The sequence below is a fragment of the Nomascus leucogenys genome, chromosome 17, assembly GCF_006542625.1.
Source record: "Nomascus leucogenys isolate Asia chromosome 17, Asia_NLE_v1, whole genome shotgun sequence".
Taxonomy (NCBI): Eukaryota; Metazoa; Chordata; class Mammalia; order Primates; family Hylobatidae; genus Nomascus; species Nomascus leucogenys.
The window spans coordinates 56,738,802-56,762,811 of NC_044397.1; positions in this window are offsets into that span (position 1 = coordinate 56,738,802).

The window sequence follows — 24,010 nt, forward strand, 5'->3', positions numbered from 1 at the left end:
CTCCACATCCTCTCCAGCACCTGTTGTTTCCTGACTTTTTAATGATGGCCATTCTAACTGGTGTGAGATGGTATCTCATTGTGGTTTTGATTTGCATTTCTCTGATGGCCAGTGATGATGAGCATTTTTTCATGTGTTTTTTGGCTGCATAAATGTCTTCTTTTGAGAACTGTCTGTTCATGTCCTTCACCCACTTTTTGATGGGGTTGTTTGTTTTTTTTCTTGTAAATTTGTTTGAGTTCATTGTAGATTCTGGATATTAGCCCTCTGTCAGATGAGTAGGTTGCAAAAATTTTCTCCCATTTTCTAGGTTGCCTGTTCACTCTGATGGTAGTTTCTTTTGCTGTGCAGAAGCTCTTCAGTTTAATTAGATCCCATTTGTCAATTTTGGCTTTTGTTGCCTTGGTTTTGGTGTTTTAGACATTCAGTCCTTGCCCATGCCTATGTCCTGAGTGGTATTGCCTACGTTTTCTTCTAGGGTTTTTATGGTTTTAGGTCTAACATGCAAATCTTTAATCCATCTTGAATTAATTTTTGTATAAGGTGTAAGGAAGGGATCCAGTTTCAGCTTTCTCCATATGGCTAGCCAGTTTTCCCAGCACCATTTATTAAATAGGGAAAACTTATCCCATTGCTTATTTTTGTCAGGTTTGTCAAAGATCAGATAGTTGTAGATATGCGGCATTATTACTGAGGGCTCTGTTCTGTTCCATTGATCTCTGTCTCTGTTTTGGTACCAGTACCATGCTGTTTTGGTTATTGTAGCCTTGTAGTATAGTTTGAAGTCAGGTAGCGTGATGCCTCCAGCTTTGTTCCTTTGGCTTAGGATTGACTTGGCGATGCGGGCTCTTTTTTGGTTCCATATGAACTTTAAAGTATTTTTTTCCAATTCTGTGAAGATAGTCATTGGTAACTTGATGGGGATGGCATTGAATCTATAAATTACCTTGGGCAGTATGGCCATTTTCATGGCATTGATTCTTCCAACCCATGAGCATGGAATGTTCTTCCGTTTGTTTGTATCCTCTTTTATTTGTTTGTATCCTCTTTTATTTGTTTGTATCCTCTTCCATTTGTTTGTATCCTCTTTTACTTCATTGAGCAGTGGTTTGTAGTTCTCCTTGAAGAGGTCCTTCACATCCCTTGTAAGTTGCATTCCTAGGTATTTTATTCTGTTTGAAGCAATTGTGAATGGGGGTTCACTCATGATTTGGCTCTCTGTTTGTCTGTTATTGGTGTACAAGAATGCTTATGATTTTTGTACATTGATTTTGTATCCGGAGACTTTGCTGAAGTTGCTTATCAGCTTAAGGAGATTTTGGGCTGAGACAATGGGGTTTTCTAGATATACAATCATGTCATCTGCAAACAGGGACAATCTGACTTCCTCTTTTCCTAATTGAATACCCTTTATTTCCTTCTCCTGCCTGATTGCCCTGGCCAGAACTTCCAACACTATGTTGAATAGGAGTGGTGAGAGAGGCATCCCTGTCTTGTGCCAGTTTTCAAAGGGAATGCTTCCAGTTTTTGCCCATTCAGTATGATATTGGCTGTGGGTTTGTCATAGATAGCTCTTATTATTTTGAGATATGTCCCATCAATACCTAATTTATTGAGAGTTTTTAGTTGTTGAACTTTGTCAAAGGCCTTTTCTGCATCTATTGTGATAATCGTGTGGTTTTTGTCTTTGGTTCTGTTTATATGCTGGATTACATTTATTGATTTGCATATGTTGAACCAGCCTTGCATCCCAGGGATGAAGCCCACTTGATCATGGTGAATAAGCTTTTTGATGTGTTGCTGGATTCAGTTTGCCAGTATTTTATTGAGGATTTTTGCATCAATGTTCATCAAGGATATTGGTCTGAAATTCTCTTTTTTGGTTGTGTCTCTGTCCAGCTTTGGTATCAGGATGATGCTGGCCTCATAAAATGTGTCAGGGAGGATTCCCTCTTTTTCTATCGATTGTAATAGTTTCAGAAGGAATGGTACCAGTTCCTCCTCGTACCTCTGGTAGAATTCAGCTGTGAATTCATCAGGTCCTGGACTCTTTTTGGTTGGTAAGCTATTGATTATTGCCACAATTTCAGAGCCCGTTATTGGTCTATTCAGAGATTCAACTTCTTCCTGGTTTAGTCTTTGGAGGGTGTAGTTGTCAAGAAATTTATCCATTTCTTCTAGATTTTCTAGTTTATTTGCGTAGACGTGTTTATAGTATTCTCTGGTGGTAGATCGTATTTCTGTGGGATCAGTGGTGATATCCCCTTTATCACTTTTTATTGCATCTATTTCATTCTTCTCTCTTTTCTTCTTTATTAGTCTTGCTAGTAGTCTATCAATTTTGTTGATCTTTTCAAAAAATCAGCTCCTGGATTCATTGATTTTTTGAAGGGTTTTTTGTGTCTCTATTTCCTTCAGTTCTTCTCTGATTTTAGTTATTTCTTGCCTTCTGCTAGCTTTTGAATGTGTTTGCTCTTGCTTTTCTAGTTCTTTTAATTGTGATGTTAGGGTGTCAATTTTGGATCTTTCTCTTGTGGGCATTTAATGCTATTAATTTCCCTCTACACACTGCTTTGAATGTGTCCCAGTGATTCTGGTATGTTGTGTCTTTGTTCTCACTGGTTTCAAAGAACATCTTTATTTCTGCCTTCATTTCATTATGTACCCAGTGGTCATTCAGGAGCAGGTTGTTCAGTTTCCATGTAGTTGAGTGGTTTTGAATGAGTTTCTTAATCCTGAGTTCTAGTTTGATTGCACTGTGGTCTGAGAGTTTGTTATAATTTCTGTTCTTTTACATTTGCTGAGGAGAGCTTTACTTCCAACTATGCGGTCAATTTTGGAATAGGTGTGGTGTGGTGCTGAAAAAAATGTATATTCTGTTGATTTGGGGTGGAGAGTTCTGTAGATGTCTATTAGGTCCACTTGGTGCAGAGCTGAGTTCAATTCTTGGGTATCCTTGTTAGCTTTCTGTCTCATTGATCTGTCTAATGTTGACAGTGGGGTGTTAAAATCTCCCATTATTATTGTGTGGGAGTCTAAGTCTCTATGTAGGTCACTCAGGACTTGCTTTATGAAACTGGGTGCTCCTGTATTGGGTGCATATATATTTAGGATAGTTAGCTCTTCTTGTTGAATTGATCCCTTTACCATTATGTAATGGCCTTCTTTGTCTCTTTTAATCTTTGTTGGTTTAAAGTCTATTTTATCAGAGTCTAGGATTGCAACCCCTGCCTTTTTTTGTTTTCCATTTGCTTGGTAGATCTTCCTCCATCCCTTTATTTTGAGTCTAGTGTGTCTCTGCACGTGAAGTGGGTTTCCTGAATACAGCACACTGATGGGTCTTGACTCCTTATCCAATTTGCCAGTCTGTGTCTTCTAATTGGAACATTTAGCCCATTTGCATTTAAAGTTAATATTGTTATGTGTGAATTTGATCCTGTCATTATGATGTTAGCTGGTTATTTTGCTCATTAGTTGATGTAGTTTCTTCCTAGCCTCAATAGTCTTTACAATTTGGCATATTTTTGCAGTGGCTGATACCGGTTGTTCCTTTCCATATTTAGTGCTTCCCTCAGGAACTCTTTTAGGGCAGGCCTAGTGGTGACAACATCTCTCAGCATTTGCTTGTCTGTAAAGTATGTTATTTCTCCTTCACTTATGAAGCTTAGTTTGGTTGGATATGAAATTCTGGGTTGAAAATTCTTTTCTTTAAGAATGTTGAATATTGGCCCCCACTCTCTTCTGGCTTGTAGAGTTTCTGCAGAGGGATCCGCTGTTAGTCTGATGGGCTTCCCTTTGTGGGTAACCCGACCTTTCTCTCTGGCCACACTTAACATTTTTTCCTTCATTTCAACTTTGGTGAATCTGACAATTATGTGTCCTGGGGTTACTGTTCTCGAGGAGTATCTTTGTGGCCTTCTCTGTATTTCCTGAATCTGAATGTTGGCCTGCCTTGCTAGATTGGGGAAGTTCTCCTGGATAATATCCTGCAGAGTGTTTTCCAACTTGGTTCCATTCTCCCCGTCACTTTCAGGTACACCAATCAGATGTAGGTTTGGTCTTTTCACATAGTCCCATATTTCTTGGAGGCTTTGTTCATTTCTTTTTATTCTTTTTTCTCTAAACTTCCCTTCTCGCTTTATTTCAATCATTTCATCTTCCATCACAGATACTCTTTCCTCCAGTTGATCGCATTAGCTCCTGAGGCTTCTGCATTCTTCACGTAGTTCTCAAAACTTGGCTTTCAGCTCCATCAGCTCCTTTAAGCACTTCTCTGCATTGGTCATTTTAGTTATACGTTCGTCTAATTTTTTTTCAAAGTTTTTAACTTCTTTGCCACTACTGTAGCTCGGAGTAGTTTGATTGTCTGAAGCCTTCTGCTCTCAACTCGTCAAAGTCATTCTCCATCCAGCTTTGTTCCGTTGCTGGTGAGGAACTGCGTTCCTTTGGAGGATGAGAGGTGCTGTGCTTTTTAGGGTTTCCAGTTTTTCTGCTCTGTTTTCTCCCCATCTTTGTAGTTTTTTTGACTTTTGGTCTTTGATGATGGTGATATACAGATGGGTTTTTGGTGTCAGTGTCCTTTCTGTTTGTTAGTTTTCCTTCTAACAGACAGGACCCTCAGCTGCAGGTCTGTTGGAGTTTGCTAGAGGTCCACTCCAGACCCTGTTTGCCTGGGTGTCAGCAGCAGTGGCTGCAGAACAGCGGATTTTCATGAACCGCAAATTCAGCTGTCTGATCTTTCCTCTGGAATTTTTGTCTCAGAGGTGTACCCGACCGAGTGAGGTGTCAGTCTGTCCCTACCGGGGGGTGCCTCCCAGTTAGGCTGCTCGGGGGTCAGGGACCCACTTTAGGAGGCAGTCTGCCTGTCCTCAGATCTCCAGCTGTGTGCTGGGAGAACCACTACTCTCTTCAAAGCTGTCAGACAAGGACATTTAAGTCTGCAGAGGTTACTGCTGACTTTTTGTTTGTCTGTGCCCTGCCTCCAGAGGTGTAGCCTACAAAGGCAGGCAGGCCTCCTTGAGCTGTGGTGGGCTCCACCCAGTTCGAGCTTCCTGGCTGCTTTGTTTACCTAAGCAAGCCTGGGCAATGGTGGGAGCCCCTCCCCCAGCCTCGCTGCCACCTTGCAGTTTGATCTCAGACTGCTGTGCTAGCAATCAGTGAGACTCCATGGGCATAGGACCCACCGAGCCAGGTGTGGGACACAATCTCCTGGTGTGCCATTTTCCAAGCCCCTTGGACAAGTGCAGTATTAGGGTGGGAGTGACCCAATTTTCCTGGTGCCGTCTGTCACCCCTTTCTTTGACTAGGAAAGGGAACTCCCTGACCCCTTGCGCTTCCCGAGTGAGACAATGCCTTGCCCTGCTTTGGCTCGCACACAGTGCGCTGCACCAACTGTCCTGCACCCACTGTTTGGCACTCCCTAGTGAGATGAACCTGGTACCTCAGATGGAAATGCAGAAATCACCTGTCTTCTGCATCGCTAACACTGGGAGCTATAGACTGGAGCTGTTCCTATTTGGCCCTCTTGGCTCCACCTCCTCCTAAATCCATTCATATTTAATGTAATTTCTGAAATATTTGGATTTTGGTCTATTACCTTAATATTTGTTTAAATTTGTCCTGCCTTTTTAATGTTCTTTTTGTTTTTTATTGTGTTTGATTTTTTGATTAATTTAATACATATTTTTAAATTATTTTCTTTCCCCTCTGTTTGATAGGTATATGTATTAGTTCACTCTCACACTGCTAATAAAGATATACCCAAGACTGGGTAATTTATAAAGGAAAGAGGTTTAATTGACTCACAGTTCCTCATGGCTTGGAAGGCCTCTGGAAACTTACAATCTTGGCAAAAGAGAAAACAAATACATCCTTCCTTCAGCAGCAAAGAGAAGTGCAGATCTCAAGAGAACTCACTCACTATTACGGGAACAGCATAGCGGTAACAGCCCCCATGATTCAATTACTTCCCACCAGGCCCTCCCAGGACATGTGGGAATTATGGGAACTACAGTTCAAGATGAGATTTGGGTAGAGACACAGCTAAATCATATGAGTATATATTCCTTTACAATTCTTTTGTGATTTTTCAAAGAATACAGCATGTATCCTTAACTTTTACTGTGTACACTCTTAAACACACATACAGACAGACACACACACACACAAACACATACACATACCACAGGGATAAGACAAAGACATTAACTATGTTAACTATTTTAGCTTTTCTTAACTCTATATTCTTGTTGTTTTATATATTAATTATCTTTATTATAATTGCACTTTATATTATAAAAATAGATATTATATATATTTAAGTCCTGAAATAATACATACATAAATACATTAAATTAATATTAATTTACTCACATATATATTAATTGTTTAATAAACCTTCCATTTTAATCTGAGATTATTTCCTTCTAAAGGAAGAATGTTTTTATTTCTTCAGCTGAAGGTTTGTTGATGACAAACTTTCATGTTTCATTTGGCTGAAAATGTATTTATTTCAATTTATTATTAACATATATCTTTTTCTTGGATATGAATATTTTTAGTTTGATAGTTTCTTATTCCCCTGCTTTCTAGAATTTTTAGATATTTCATCATCTGGCTGGGCACGGTGGCTCATGCCTGTAATCCCAGCACTTTGGGAGGCCAAGGCGGAGGATCACGAGGTCAGGAGCTCGAGACCAGTCTGGCCAATATAGTGAAACCCTGTCTCTACTAAAAATAATAATAAAAAAAAAAAAAACAGCCGGGCATGGTGGTGTGCACCTGTAATCTCAACTATTCGGGAGGCTGAGGCAGGAGAATCGCATTAACCCAGGAGGCAGAAGTTGTAGTGAGCCGAGATCGCGCCAGCCTGGGCAACAGAACGAGACTGTCTCAGAAAAAAAAAAAAAAAGATATTTCATTATCTTCTGTCTTCATTAATCTTGCAGAGAAGTTAGCTTCATTTCTTATTGTTGCGTTTTGGAATGTCTCGGTTTTATTTTATTTTATTTTTCTCTCTCTCTTAAGGATCTTCTCTTAGTCTGGACTTTTCAACTGTTTAACATGATGTTATTAGGCGTATGTTTTGGAATGTCTTCTTCCTAAACCTCTAGTGCTTTTTAAATCTGTGGCTTGATAACTTTAAACAATCTTAGAAAATTATCAACCATTATCCTTTCAATTACTATTTCTTTTTCACTATCATTGTCCTCCTGGGATCCCAAATATATGTAATCATTTGCACTGTATCTGACACACGTCATTTTTTTCTGGGCGTTTCATCCTTTTGTCTTTTCATACATCAGTCTGGGTAATTTGTTCTGACTCATCTTCTAGTTCACTAATTTTTTTTGGTCAGCTATTTATAATCTGCACCTTCTATTTCCTTTATCTATCCATCTCTCTATTATTTGTACTGTCTGTAGTTCCTTTTATTTTCTGCCTCATGGTCTTGTCTTTTCAAATAACTGATCATTTTTCAGTGCTAGATATTGTATATGAAATGCTATCCAAGTGGTTTGAAGCATTACATGATGCTATCTTCCTGCAGGGGTACTTAGGATCCCTGATCACCTTAATCCAATTAGAGATCAAAATAATTCTAAGCTGAGCTTCAGTCTTGTGAAGCTTGGTCTGTTTAATGTTCACTCTTACTCTTGGCTTGCAGCTTTGTAGGGCCCGAGAGAAAAGCTGGGGGTTGATCCGTGCCCTTCCTCCCTTGTGGTCCTTGAACTCCAGTCTTTTTGGCCTGTTTCCATGATGTTGTTGATAGCTATTTTTGGCTCCTCAGCATTTCTATCAAACTTTTTGAAAAGAGCAAATACCTCTAAGCTAAAAGAGTTCCAAATGGCTTATTTAACTTTTGGTATCCCTATTCTCCCAGATTTTAAGTCACAAATTTTCAATGCCTCGAAACTCCTCAATGCCTTTAACTTTATTATTATTTTGTCCAACTTTCAATTTGATCTCAGTGTTATTATTTGTCTGAATACCCTAACCCAAAATTGACACTAGTAGAACTTCTCAGAATAATATTTTAATCTCTGAGTCAGAAATCTGCCATCAGATCAGATGTTAGCTCTTCGAAACTACCTAGAACATATATATGTTAAACGAGCTTCTCATTTTATTTTGTGTCTTTGTTGTTGATTAAATGCAGACAGCAGTAGCAATCAAATTTTTTTCAAGTTTAAATTTCATTTAAAAACATATTATGTATAAAATATAAATGATAAGAAATGTAAATAATACAGGAGGTACAAAAAAATCACAATGAAAGCATCTACATATTTGACATCTCTTCCCTCTAGGGTAAATTTTGTATCTTGACACCTTTCAAAGCCAAGAGAACAGGATGAAAGTGTTTCTCTAGACTTTATTGGAATCATGTAGTCATAATTTATCTAATGGAAAAAGAATAAAATATTTTACCTCATATTATATGGGAATGAATATAAAATGTATTAAATGAGAATTAGTAAGAAAGCATTATTAATTTTAACCTCTTTTTTTCATGTGTCTCTATGGCATTTTTAATGTAGAGACAACACCACAGAACTGTTTTGTAGCAGGTGCACTGCCATAGTTTAAGGAATTTGTGAGGTGTTAAATTCTTTCAGTAATCTCTAAGGAAATTACTACTGTATTTTCTGCTTTTTAATGATGAAGACCCTGGGGCTCAGAGAGTTTGTTCAAGTTGCCCAATATATCCCAAGTAAATACAGTAGAGTTAAAATTAGCATCACTGCTTCCCCAACATCAAGCACATATGCTTTCACAACTCTAATTTTTTCCACTACATTTCCTAGAGCTGTGGATCCCTCCCAGGATTTGGGGCACTATTATAGAATGTTAAGATGGTCCAAGTATTTCTTTGTTGATTGTACTACACTTCACGCCCAACAGCAATGACTCTTCTGCAATCCTTTATGATTTTGTGGTTTCTGTAATACTCTATGATTTTAAAATGTACTGCAAATTATTGATGTCATTGTATAGCGGCTTAATGCTTTCAAACACTTGTGTGTCCTCTTGAAACAGAAGAGTTTGCTTGCTTACAGAGCAATGTAAACTAATGGAGAGAATCATAGCTCGGTCAAAATTGAGATATATGCCCTCAGAGAAAGACGTCCTTCCCCTCATAAATCTCCTGGCCAAACGTGTTTACGCTGGGTAATTCCTTTTCTTATAGCTGCATACATTTTTTGGTCTTAAAGGAAAGCCTCATAAGTCCTTGCCTTGAAGACATTTTTGCTAGATTGGTATGTAGGTGAAAATATTAGTGTCCCTTGAAATTATAGAGTATTTGTGTAATTTTGCTTTTTACAGGTAGATGCTGAATAAGTGAAAAGGAATTTTTGCAATAAAAAACATGTTGTTTCAAATACTAATAACTCAGCTATTTGTAAAATTTTTGCTACCTAATTGTTAATGATATAGATTATAAAATTCCAAAACCCCATCAGAAAATAAATTAATCAAGATGAGGTTCCTGAAGATAAACTTTTAAAATTGAGACCTAAGAACTTATTTTTAAGCTTGCTTATTTCAGTCCTCTAATAATCTCCCAGCTCCACATTTTGGTGTGTGGATTCTCAAAATAATGGATTCTTTTGAGCTAGGTGTGCAATTTATTTAGGGCTCCCATGAGTCTATAAACCAAACTAGCTGTGTTGTATCATTTAGCAATTGTGTAATTTGCGGCTACTTATTGGCACAGCTTTATGCTAAAAAATTTTCTAGGCACTGGGAATAGTCATGAAAAAAACAAAACTATTGATATTATGGAGACTAAAATCTAGTGGGAGAAGAAAATAACATATAGGCAAACAAACAAAATGATATACTTTTAGATAGATGGGCTTTGAAGAGAATAACCATTCTTTACAGGTACAAGAGTGTTTGAGAGTTTCCTCTGAGTCTGAAAGGTCAGAGATACACCCTATGAGAAGGTGACATTGTCTATATTGTTTTGGGATATTAAATGCTCATGACTGCAAAAACAGTGAGTTCCTTGTGGCAGTAGTAGTGGTATTTTAGGGTATCCTTTGTTGACTCGGAAACAAAAGTTTCAAATGGTTGTGAATCATTTCTCTTAGCAGATCTAGGGCATTCATATTGGGTAGCCATTTTTTCTTTCTTTTCTCTTATTTTTGAGATAGAGTCTCACTCTGTCACCCAAATTGGGGTGCAGTGGCCTGCTCACAGCTCACTACAGCTTCTACCTCCTGGGCTCATTTGATCCCTCCGCTTCAGCCTCCCTAGTAGCTGGGACTACAGGTGCACACCACCATTCAGGCTAATTTTTCTATTTTTTGTGGAGACAGGATTTTGCCATGTTGCCCAGGCTGGTCTCAGACTCCTGGGCTCAAGTGATCTGCCCACCTCAACCTTTCAAAGTGCTGGGATTACAGATGTCAGCCACCATCCTCAGCCTGGGTAGGCATAATTTTCTATCCTGTTTAGTATTTGTGGGCTATTGCTGGGAGAATGGTTTAAATGACATAATATTCATTGAGTATTTAAGAAAGTGGGTTTCTTTAGTTAAGAGAGCTGCAGTTTCCATTCTGTAGCTGTGATTATTCTCTCAATGCTCCTGCAGTTGGAATATGCTATGACAACACTATTACCACCATGGTTCTAATCCAGCCTATCCCTTCAAATAAATCAGTGCCAGACTAATGAGTAATATTCATTATTTCATAAATAAACTCATAATCACAACTCCCTCCAGCATCACTCTGACGTTAAATTGGTATTTATACTGACATACCAAAGGGTTCATTCTTCACAAAAGCATAACAACACTGCAAAATGTATTCAACAAACCAGGAAAATCACTCAGCTGAGGCTAGGAGAAAAGGTCAAGGCAATAAAATAAATTTGAGGAGAATATGGAAGTACTCATCAAGTCGCACTTGGGATGTCTTGTTGACCTTTATGTGCAAGGCCACGTCGTTTCTAACATTTCAAAGCAATTACTTTTTTAAAAATTTAAATTTATATATGACAAAAGCAAGAATGTGGCATACTGTGAATAGCGTTTGAATGAGAGGTCAAGAAACTTTGAATTTAACCTGAGTCTGTCAATTTCTATACCTTCCTCTGGGTTTTCCATAGTAAATGAATCTAAGATTTATTGAATCATATGCCAGACACTGCTTAACACCCTTTATACATACACAATTTTACTTTTAACCTATGAAGAAGGTTTTATTTTATCATTGCCATTTTACAGAAAAGAAAATACAGAAAAGGAAATTCAATTATACATTAACTTTAAGGATCATCAGTGGTAAGAATTACATTTCTATAAATTAAATGGTAAATAATGTTTTAAAAATTATGATAGATAGGTAATGGGAGGGGATGGTGTGAGGTTGGTTTATGGGTGTATGATCATTATCTTCTATGAAAGCACATAGATAATAATTAAATTTCTCATAAGAAATAATGATACAGAGTGTTTAGTAATTATACAAATAAATATCAGAAGACAGAGCTACAAAAGTTAGTTTGGGGAAGGAGACTCCAGAGTGGGATAATATGGAGCATGAATTACAGTTAATATTTTATCACAATGCAGTGGTACTCTGTTTTAGCATTTGAATACCTAACTTGCAACCAAATTAAGTTAACAAAGTATCTTCATCCCTCTGTCCCCACTCTGACCTCTTTCTTTGGTCTGTACCCATGCCCACGTGCCTTCCTGCTGCCTGAGTGGCACAGCTGTTTTTTCTGATCATGCACCTGCCCCCTCAGGACTGCACTCCATGGGTCCCCTCCTTTCCCTTTGTCATTCTCAAGATGCTTTTTCCCACAGATCCTTGTATGTTAATATGCACATTTGCACAAGCTGGGTTAGTATACTGTTGAGCAGCTGCACCCTTCTGTTAGAGGCCTTAGGTTCAAGTCCTGTTTATTCCACTCATGTGGGGCAAGTTATACGATCTTTCCAGGAATCCATATACATGTGTGGCTTTTTCCACTCAACAAAGGTGTGTGATCCTCATCTTCTTTCCTGTTTTTGGCAGAATTCATTTCTGCTGCTGTGGGGCAATCCATTGAGAAAATACTCCACAATTTATTTATCCATATGTGTGCTTATGTATCTTTCATCTGGTTCATTTACTTATTTCTTGCCATTGTAAATGCTGCTACTATTAGCCCTCATAAATATGTAAGCATTTAGGTAATATAATGTGCTATGACTGGAGATGTTGCATCTCTGGCTATGTACATTTTAAAATTGAAAAGATAATGCCAAAAATACTTCTAAAGTGATTGTAACAAATGTGTCTCCTACACAAACTCTAAATAAGAGTTCATACATCTTTTCAACATCTGACTAGTACTTTCTCCCAAACTGAGTGTGACATGATGTCTGGTGGTTTTAATTTGTAATTCCAAATATTCCATTATACAAACTTAATTTGCAATTAAGAGTGAGAAAAAGGTTACTGCATATGATCTTACTGTGACATGCTTATGATCTTATTATTTTCCATACTTACATGTCTTCTATATAGAGACAACCATAAAAGAAAGCTGAGAAGTACAAGCAGGGTGGCAGCAGACCCAGGCCATTCAGTTCCACTGTTTGTTTGTGGTCAGAGAAAGCAGTGAAATCCTGTGAAGCACATCACACATTATAAAAATTGAAAGCGAAAAGTGGAGTGCCATTTTTCTCTCCTGGATGGAAATTCTTTATGAACATAAATTGCTGCTGGAGGCCAAATGGTAGAGATAACAGCATTTACCATGAATAAAGGAGGGAAAATATGATGTGTTTTAAGTTTAATTTAGCTTTCAGATGGATTATTCTGTAACTTTACTTGTGGCAGTCCTCTTAATAACTCTATTGGTGTAGGTGATAAATGGCACATAGGCAGTAAGTGGGAATATTAACTGGATATGAAAATCTTCACAGTTATTATTACATGAAAGAAAGTGGGTTATAAACATAATGTACTATGTGACCCCAATTCTGGGAAAAGATGCATATATGAATGAAAATGCACAAATAGATTTCTAGAAGTAAATACTAAAAATTTTTCAAGAAACAGATGTCATTTTGACTTTTGGAATTACATGTGATGTTTCTGCCTTTATATATGCCTTTATATATTCACATCTTTAAAATTCTCAATATTGAACACTGATGACTCCATAATAAGTTATATTGCCAAAAGTGTGAATGTCAAGGGCCATCAAAGGAGGCTTGCCCCTGGCCAACAGCCACAATTCCCCACAGCCTCTACACACTGGCATTAGATTTGAGGTGTCAGGAAGAGTTCTGAAAAAGGAGGGAAAAGACTTGGGAATAATGTCAACAAATAAAGCAATTGCAATTTCGTGAATGTTGGGGTGGGTGTGTACACTCAAATGGTAACATTTATTGAGCTAGGTCATTTATGGCTGATGACCGTTTTGCACTCTTTTCTTTTTCCTGTTTTTCTAATTCCCTTCCTCAATTTTGATAATATATTAACGTACATATGCTAGGATTTTTTTGGTGATATTCATATAGTCATGGAAACTATCAATGCAGCATGGGTTAGAAGCATTTCAGAAGTCTTCAGTATGAACCATAGCAAATGCATCCATCATAGGTTAACAGATGTCAATCATAAAAATCACCAGAATGATTTAATAATCCCTGGAAGAATCTGGTTAATTTACAGATTAAAGAGGGAAGGAGTTTTCTGGTATTCAGAAAGGTAAGTTTCATAGCTGAACTGTATAATAAATTAAAAATTTAACAGATTATAGCAGACAAAGAGTTGCAGATACAAAGATTCTTCCCTACATCATTTATTCATTCATCTAATAAATGAATAATGACTACTTAGTATGTGCACCAGGCACTCTCCTAAGTGTTGAGGATACATTAAAGAATACAATAAGGGAGAAAGAAGTCATTCTGAACATTGCAGACAAGGGCAAATAAACAAAATAGATGGGTAAATGATATAATTGAAGGTGATAGATGCTATGAAGAAATACAATGCCTGGAAAAGGGAAGAGGATTTGGGGGCAGAAAGTTGCAATTTTAAGCAGAGTATTCAGAAAAGGCCTTAAGGAGAAAATTGTATTTGAGCAAAGTCTTGAAGGAAGAGAATAAATGAGTCGTGCAGATACTTGAACAAAGGGCATTGAAGGCAGAGTAAAGAGCAAGTGCAAAGGCCCTGCAGCGGGAAGGAAAATGCCTGACCTGTTAGCAAGGGGACAGGGGGTTGGGAGCAGGAGGCTGTGGAGGACTTCACAGGTTCTTATAGGCTCTATATTTTAATACTTTCGATCTTAAATAAGGTGGGAAATAATTTTGCATGGATTTTCACCCAGTTGAAAAGAAAAGCATAAAACAAGCTATACTATCACATGCTTATTATTTTGCTAAAAATATATATAAATTCTAGAAATAATTGTGTCTTGTTCTCATTAAGAGGAATGGGGGTCCTTGAGAACTCGCCTTCATGTTGCACTATCATATTGGCCGATTTCGGTGTCCATGTGAACACTTCAACAGATTTCTGTCTTCTAAGATCCTTGGAATTCTCAAATGCAGTAACTTTCAACTCCCAATTTTTTCAGCATCTCACTCTCAGGTCACAGCCTGTTTCTTCTCACATGTGACCCTGGCCCACCCACTGCTGATCATTTATCCCTGATAATTCTGTGTTCACCTGCATGGAAGCCACAGGGACAGCTCAGAGGATCTCAGAAATGGCCTGGGCTCTGAAGCAGTAGGAAGACAGGGAGGCATCCAAGAGTGAAGATGAAACTGCCTTCACAAGGACCAGAAGTGGAGGGTGGCAACAAACCATGTGTCCAGGGACAAAACTGCTGAATCTGGACACAGTGCAGAGAACGTTGTTTGAGTGACACGAAAAGAAAGGTGGGGAGCTGGGCTTCAATACGGGAAACTCAGTCACAGTCCACGAGTGGCCATAACTATATTAAGAGGCTAGTATCTATCTCTGGATGCCTGTGTTCCAAAGGACTGGGGCTTGCTTTAAAAAGGACAAGAAAAATTACTGTGGGAGAGTCACTGGACAACCCAGATAATACTGACTTTATCATAGATACAGGGTAGGGAAGGAGAAAGGGATGGAAGAAGAGAAGAGTCCACGTAAGAGAATTGGAAGAGCCCTGAGGAATAAAGTGGCCAGCATCAAGAAACACAAATGGGAAACTCTAAGAAATGTTTTAAGTGTATCAGCAACCAGGTTTGATAAAGCACCAAAGTTCTTAGCACAGTGCCTGCCACAATCTTATAGTTAAATCAATTTGATCTTAATGTCAATGAGGTGCTAATAGAAAATATCAAAGAGCGTAGCCTTTGAACTCAGACTGTGGTTTTAGCATCCGCTCCACCACAGACTAGACTGTGAACTTCTCAAGATTCTGTCTTCCCATCTGTAAAACTGAGATGATAATGGTATCTATGTTAGTTTGCTCAGACTGCCATAACAAAATACCACACACTGGGTGGCATAAATTGCAAAAATTTATTTTGTCACAATTTTGGAGTCTAGAAATCCAAGATCAGGGTGCTAGCAGGGTAGATGATCTCTGAGACCCCTTTCTTTATCTTACAGATGGCCACCCTCTTGCTGTCTCTTCACATGGTCAGCTTTCTGTGCACCAGGGACAATGTCCTAATAAGGACACCAGTCAGATGGGATTAGATCCAGCCCAAAGGGCTCCATTTTAACTCAATGACCTCTTTAATGTCCCTATCTCTAAATACAGCCACATTCTGAAGTATGGGAATTAGGACCTCAACATATGATTTTGGGGGGGAACATATTTTAGCCCATCACATTATACAGTTCTCAGCAATGTATACTCAATGAGATACTGTATATAAAACAAATGTTAGAAGCATGGCACCTAATGAATCTTCAATATATGTTAGCAATTATTACCATTTTTTCTAATAAATATCAGCCAAATAGATGAAAGAAATCAATGTTCAGATATCTGTTTCCTCATCTGATGGTCATCAGCACAAGACAGGGGAAAGCAAAGAACTGTGGCGATCTTGAACTAACACACGTGCAATGAAAGGAATATTGGAGAAAGCAAACCACAGTCTTGTTTAAAACATGTTACTTATTTGAGGAAAGAGCTCTGAATAAATTTAGAACTGATGAAGTATTTAGTAAGTAAGATCTGTTTTCTGCTTTGAACATTTTAATGAAAGCATTATCATATATTGATTGGCAGTGCTTTATTCTCTAAAAGTGCAGAACAGATGTGATTACTAACACTAAAAAACAGTTCGGGACTAAGAAGCTAGTAAATTATGCATCACTGGAATTACATCAGATACTAAATTATATGATCATTCCTTTTTATTTTATAACTGTCTTAGGAAGATGAATCAAAGTATTATTAGCTTTGTAGAGAAACATGGGAAATACCTTGAACAAAGGCTGTGGTTATAAGACTTGTGTTGCAACACAGTCCTTCTACTGCTTATATTTTCAAAGTTTCAATCCATAATGGGGCTCATTATTTCTACCCCTGTAAAGGGAAATGCTATAGTAACTCTCTTCCTTAATTCACTCATTCAGCTCTATTCACTCACTCATTTATTCATTGAACAAATATTTATTGAGCACCGTCTGCTGTAGCAGGCAATTTGGTGTATAAAATATGGCTCTAAGCTTAGAGAGTTTTGCAACTTAGGTAGAATAGTAAAACTATGATAGAAACGGATGAGAAAACATACAGAATTTAAAAGAGATAAAAAATACATTTGGGCTGTGAGAATGAGAGGAGGCTTCATGGTAGATGGTGGTTTTTGAATTAAGTGTTGGCAGCAAGATACTAACTTCATGAGTGGAAGGAGCATTTCAGGCCAAGAGACTGAAGCAGTGATGCAGGAGGCTTTTTCACAGAGCAGTCAGCAGTCTTGTTCAGATTTTCATCCATGGTCCATTGCATAGTGGCAATAGGAGGCAAGGATGTATGTCTAAACTGGGGCTGGATAGCTGAGGATCCCAGAAAACCTGATCATTAGGAATCATGGCTTCTAAAAATGGTTGCTACTAGGGGTGTTATTTTGGGTGCTACTCTGGGTGTTATTTTGATGGAATACTTTCCAGGGAATACAGAAATGCTTATTTTCGTCTCCAGAATTACTTCCCTTGCTGTGAGTTGCCTAATGGAAAGAACATTGAAAAACAGATGATGTGGCAATTTATATGAGAAATTCTGACCCCAAATCACAAAATCGATGCCTATTTAGGTAGGTAGAACAATACCAATTGCTCCCTCTTCTCTCTGCTAGTAACAGCCTGCCCTTGTGTGGGCCTCACTTGCAGGATGCAATCCTGAAGCAACTTGATTTGATCTTGCACTGCTCTTTTAACCCACTGTGTGGGAGAGGGCTTCTTGGGTGAAACCTCCCATAGGCTCCGGAGATTTCTGTTCCCTCTTAGGGTACACACACCTGACTCTGTTCACTTCAGGCACATATCCAGTTTAGTTTAGTTTAGTTTAGTTTAGTTTAGTTTAGTTTAGTTTAGTTTAGTTTAGAGTTGAGTTGAGTTGAGTTTCGTTTTGTAGTAGTCAATATTTAATTCTTGCTTTAAAGGAAATACATCTCTCCATCCCTCAACAGAAGCCTGACTTGGGGAGGGGAGTGGGAGATGGCAGTCAGTTGAGGGGACAAAGTCTCATCCAGTGCCTCTAGTTGCTCTCCAAAAAACATGTTAACCCCGTTTGCAATCATCTTGGAAAGTTCCTGTTTGGTGGGCACTATTGGGCTGATCCAACCGCAAGGCTCTGTGGAGCCGGCAGTTATTTGAACCCAGCTCTTTTTCTTGGAGGTGCTGAGGACATCCCTGTGGTGTTCTGTTGCCACGGGTGACAGTAACCATATTCCAGCTGGTTGCCTATGTATGCCGAAAGAGTAGACAGCCCTGCCTTTTCCCCTTATTTTGGAGGGAAGCACTCCATCTTTCAGCATTAAGTTGTTAGCCATAGGATGTTCTTAGATGCCCTTTATGTGGCTACAGGAGTTCCCTCCTGTTACTATTTTGCTGAAAGTTTTTCAGAAATGGATGTTGGATTTTGCCCAATGATGTTTCCACTTTTATTAGAGATAACAATGTGATTTTTCTTCTTCCTTTTCAAGGTGTTTATATACTAAATTATGCTTAGCATTTTCTGAGGCAAAATTCACATTATACACAATTAACTATTTCAAATAGCACATTTGGTACATTTACAATCCTGTAAACCATCACTTTTCTTTAGTTTCAAAATTTTCCATCACCCCGGAAAAATACTCCACACTGTTTAAGTAATGACTCTCCCTTCCTCCCTCTCGCCCACATCCCCTGGCAATCACTAATCTGCTATTTGTCTCTATGGGTTTACCTATTCTGGATATTTCATGGGAAAGAAATTATGCAATCTGAGATCTTTTCTGCTGAATTCTTTCACTTAGCATATTATTTTCTAGGTTCATTCGAACTATAGCATATAGAACTACTTGGAGTGGTAGAAGAAAAAAATAAGTTAAAGTACGGAATTGAAAACTTTACAAAACACATAATCACGTAAATAGATTGCTAGAGCCACTCCACAGCCTTGGAAAGGACCTGGACGATGAACGTTCAAGTTCCAACTTACTTACAATAGTAAGTCCTATTTTGGTTATAAATACGTCAATTATTTCAATCTATTCAAGTGTGAAGTATAGCTCCTTGGATATTTTCATTTTCACTTTCCAATTAAATGCTTAAGCAGGTTTTGCCTGTTCAGAATGGTACAACAATATTTCCTCTTTGCATCCTAGCATATTCTTTTTCTGTATGCCGAAAAGCAGGCACATTGCTTTGACCCAAGCAAGAGCACGGACTCTGCTCTGATATCCTCTCTTAAAGCCTAGAAATCCCTCCAGTCTCAAGCAAAGACAGGAATATAGCATATTATTTTCTAGGTTCATTCGAACTATAGCATGTGTCGGTGCTTCGTTCCTTTTTATGGCTGAATACCATTTCATTGCGTGTATATACAAACATGTGTTATCTATTCCTCCCTTGCTGAACAGTTGTTTCACCTTTGTGCTATCACGAATAATGCTGCTACAAGCATTGCTGTACAAGTTTTTGTATGAGCATAGTAACCTGACATATGTTTTTATTTCCCTTGGGCATCTATCTAGGAGTAGAATTGCAGTGTCAAATGGTAATTCTATGTTTAGCTTTTAGCAGGACTGCCAAACTGCACTATTTTATACCCCCAAAGCAATGTATGAGGGTGCCTATTTTGTTGATTTTTGTGAACACTTGTTAATTTCAGCTGTTTTTCTTTTCAACTTCTTTCCTTTTCTTTCTTTCCTTTTTTTGTTGTTATTGTTATCTCACCATCCTAGTATATGTGATATCGTACTTCCATTTTGGAAACTAAATTTCTACCCAAAATGTGATTTGCAATTTTTTTTTCCATTTTATAGGTTGTCTTTTTACTTTCTTGCTAATGTGTTTTGATGCGTAGTTTTTTTAATTTTAATGAAGACTAATTTATCTGTTATTTTTGTTGCTTTTGATTTTATTGTCAAATTTGAGAACCTATTAACAAATCCAAGGCCATAAAGAATTATCCCTATGTTTTTCTCTAGCAGTTTCATTGTTTTTCTCCTATATTTAGGTCAGTGATCCACTCCGAGTTAATTCAGCTTGCTCTGAGAATTGTATGTAATTATCACTCTGCTTCACACAAAGTAAAGGCTTAAAGAACACTAGGTTTCATGTTATTATTATGACTCAGTTTCTGACTTTATGCTTTACAAATTAAGCAAACAGAAGACCATAAATTTGAACTGACTTATTTAGGTTGATAAGAGAGAATTATTTTCAGTTGTATTTCTTTAGTCCCAGTTGAAAGTCTTTCCAGAGTGTCATTATGTACCCAAGTGTCTATCTGTGAATCAAGTTCCCTCTGTTCTTTCAAATAGTCTCTCCTTGAGCATACAACAACCACAACAAATCTCCTTAAAATCTTGGTTGTTCTCCTCAGAATGTGGTCATTATTGCCCTGAAAATACACACCCAAGGGAAAGCCTCATAGCCCAGCAGCCATCTGCCAACACAGCACAGAGTGTCTTGAGTATCTTGACATTTTCCTGCTTGAAATAATGATGTACCCGGTCTCCAAGTGGAACTTCTCTGGATAATCCAGCAGGTTGAAACAAAAAAGTGAGGAAAACATGGGTCCAAATACCTAAACTACTCGGGGTAGTGGAAGAAAAAAAAAAGTTACAGTATGGAATTGAAAACTTTATAAAACACATAATCATGTAAATAGATTGCTAGAGCCACTCCACAGCCTTGCAAAGGACCTGGACGATGAACGTTCAAGTTCCAACTTACTTACAATAGTAAGTCCTATTTTGGTTATAAATACATTAATTATTTCAATCTATTCAAGTGTGAAGTATAGCTCCTTGGATATTTTCATTTTCACTTTCCAATTAAATGCTTAAGCAGGTTTTACCTGTTCAGAATGGTACAACAATATTTCCTCTTTGCATCCTAGCATATTCTTTTTCTGTATGCCGAAAAGCAGGCACATTGCTTTGACCCAAGCAAGAGCCTGACTCTGCTCTGATATCCTCTCTTAAAGCCTAGAAATCCCTCCAGTCTCAAGCAAAGACAGGAATTTATATTTTTCTCTTATTCCTGGTTATCTATATTCAGGTCTTGGGTTTAACTTTTTCTACAAAATTTTCCGCTACACTGTCTAATCCCAGCAGGTGACACCAGCAATAATTCAGGCAATAAGTTTAAAAATGTGTGTCATTGTTCATAAGTTTGGTGAGCAAGTTTCTTAGGAATGATTGTCATGGATTTAACACATGTAAGGGAGCTAAGAAAAGAGGAAACTAACTTACTGAGAAAATGTTAAGCATTTACTAAGTACATTAAATTGTGCTAGGGGCCGGGTACAGATGGCTACATAAGAAAGGTATGATTTTAGCACTTTTGAAATTTGAAGTTCAGTAAACATAATGAACAATAATTAACTACAACTATTAATAAATGTTGTGAAATAAAGGAAGGCAGGGCCTTCTTTAGACCAGATGGTCAGAGATTCAGAACTAACACTTGTTGAATCTCTGCTATAATTCTGGTGAGCTAAATATGCAGAAATATCATTCTACTCAAAAGTGTCAGATATCTCCACTTTATATGAAAAAAGAGGCTTATGTAATTTGCCCAGAGTTAAACAAACAAACAAAATCTTAGTGTTAGAGCCCTGTCTTATTCTATTTGGGCTGATGTAACAAAATAACCCAAACTAGGTGGCTTGTCAACAATAGAAATGTATTTCTCAAAGATCCAGAGTCTGGGAATTCCAAGATCAAGGTGCTAACAGATTTGGTGTTCTGTAGGGAGACTGTTTTTTGTTTTATAGATGGCTGTCCTTTTGCTGTGTCCTCACATGGTGAAGGGGTAAGGCAGCTCCTTGGGGTCCCTTTTATCAAAGCACTAATCCCATTCATGAGGTTCCACCCTCATGACCTAATCACCTCCCAAAGGCTTCACCGCCTAACACCATCACATTGGTGATTGGATTTCTAGCATATAAATTTTGGAGGCCATAGCAAGTCACAAATTGGAAAGGGCTTGTCTCAAAGCAAAGCACCAGCCCTGTGTGAGCCAGCACAGCCTAGTGGGCTTTTGATCTGGGGTTTGTTTATTTGTCTTCCTGACAGCCGCAGTTAGAATATTTGACAATCATCCAATGTGGCAGTTGTGGCCACACTAAAATAGCTCTGTGGGGCCTAAAATTGACCTGTAATGAGAGTTGAAAGTGAATAATCAGGCGGTGGGATTTCTATTATCTGTTGCTGGGTCATTTCTCAGCTGTGTGATGATGACTTTTTAGATGCTGCGGAGCATGACCTGGCTTTAATGACTTGCATGGTGGAAAGAGCCAAGATCTTCAAACACATTAAATGCACAGAGGATAAACCAGAGGTCAGAATTTAGGGGGGAAACCCAAATGTCATTTATTTTAATGAAAATTTAAATTGAATACATCACTTTTTCTGTAACTAAAGATGTTAAATTGTTACCTTTCAAAAGGGACTTTGGAAAAAGGAACTTTGCAGACGTAGTTAAGGACCTCGAGAAGAAGAGATTATGCTGGATTATTCACGTGGGCTTAATCTAATTACATGGGTCTGTAAAGTTGAAGGAGCTATTCCAGCAGAGTTAATGGAAGACGTAATTATGGGAGAAGGATCAAGCAACACTTTTTGCTTTGAGCATGAAAAAGGGGGACCACAAGCCAAGGAACTAGGGCAGCCTTTAGAAGCTGGGAAATGTAAGGGAACAGATTCTCCTCTAGAACCTTTGGAAAGGAACCCAGCCCCTCTAGCACCTTTATTTTAGCTCAGTGAGACCCATTTTGAACTTGTAATCTACAAAAATATAAGATAATATGTTTGTATTGTTTTAGTCACTAGGTTTGTGGTAATTTCTTATAGCATTAATAAAAAATGAATATACTAATGATCTCTTCTGTAACTAACTAAAACCTCATTTCTATGTGACATTCTTGAAAGTGTAAAATAAATATTTTTTTCCCAAATAATCTCACTAGTGAAAATTTGCAACCAATGGTATTTTTTTATATGTCAAATGTCCATCTTACAGGAATCTGTGAAAAAATACACTTATTGTAAGAAGAGAAACTCATAATTTCTAGCATACAGCCAGGTAATTAGAAGATTAAGATGAAAGTAACAATAAAGAAGTTTCCAGTTTTTTGTTTAAGAAAAGATAGAGACCACTAGAAATTCACTATTACAGAAAACTGGCAGGCTGAAAACATATGTTTTCCATATGATTCTGATAATCTTATGTTCCTTTTAAGTTAGATTTACAGATGATTTTTTAAATATAATATAATAGCCACAATTAAGATCAATATGTGATAGTGTACAGAAGCACATGTCAATTGGAAAGACTGCTGGTTTATTTTGCTGGGAACCGCGAGCAGCTCTGGGGTAAAAGTGACCTCATGGGAACTTAGCACAGCTTTGCATTGTTTTCTCTGCTATAGGGTTACATTCAATAGCATAGGAAAATATATCATAGATGATATTTGAAAGAAGTGGGTTGAAAAATTATCTCTCTGTATATATGATACCAAGTTTAAGAAAAACACATTAAAAACATATTGACAGAAAAGAAGTGTCCAAATGTTAATAATGATAATTCTTAATTTACCTTTTAAGTTAGATTTATGGAAGAATTTTTAAAGATGATGTAATAAGCCATAATTAAGATCAATATGTGCTGCTGTGCAAAAGTTCATGTCAATTGGAAAGAGTGCTTGTTAATTTTGTCAGAAACTGAGCATCTCTGGGATAACTTTTGTGTTGACTTTACTTTTTTTTTTTTTTTTGAGACAGGGTTTCACTTTGTCACCCAGGGTGGAGTGCAGTGGTGAAATCTCAGCTCACTGCAACCTCTGCCTCCCAGGCTCAAGTAATTCTCCCATCTCAGCCGCCTGAGTAGTTGAGACCACAGGCATGCACCACCATCTCCTGCTGTATATATATATATATGTATGTGTCTGTGTGTGTGTGTGTGTGTGTGTGTGTGTGTGTGTGTGTGTGTGTGTGTATAAAATAGAGACGAGGTTTTATCATGTTGCCCAGGCTGGTCTTGAACTTCTGAGCTCAAGGGACTCACTCACCTTGGCCTCCTAAAATGTTGGGATTACAGGCGTGAGCCACTGTGCCAGGGCTGTGTTAACTCTATTTTTAAATTATTTCTTCTCTTTCTTTTTTTTTTTGGAAACGGAGTCCCGCTCTGTCGCCCAGGCTGGAGTGCAGTGGCGCAATCTCAGCTCACTGCAAGCTCCGCCTCCCGGGTTTGCGCCATTCTCCTGCTTCAGCCTCTCCGAGTAGCTGGGACTACAGGCGCCCGCCACCACGCCCGGCTAATTTTTTGTATTTTTAGTAGAGACGGGGCTT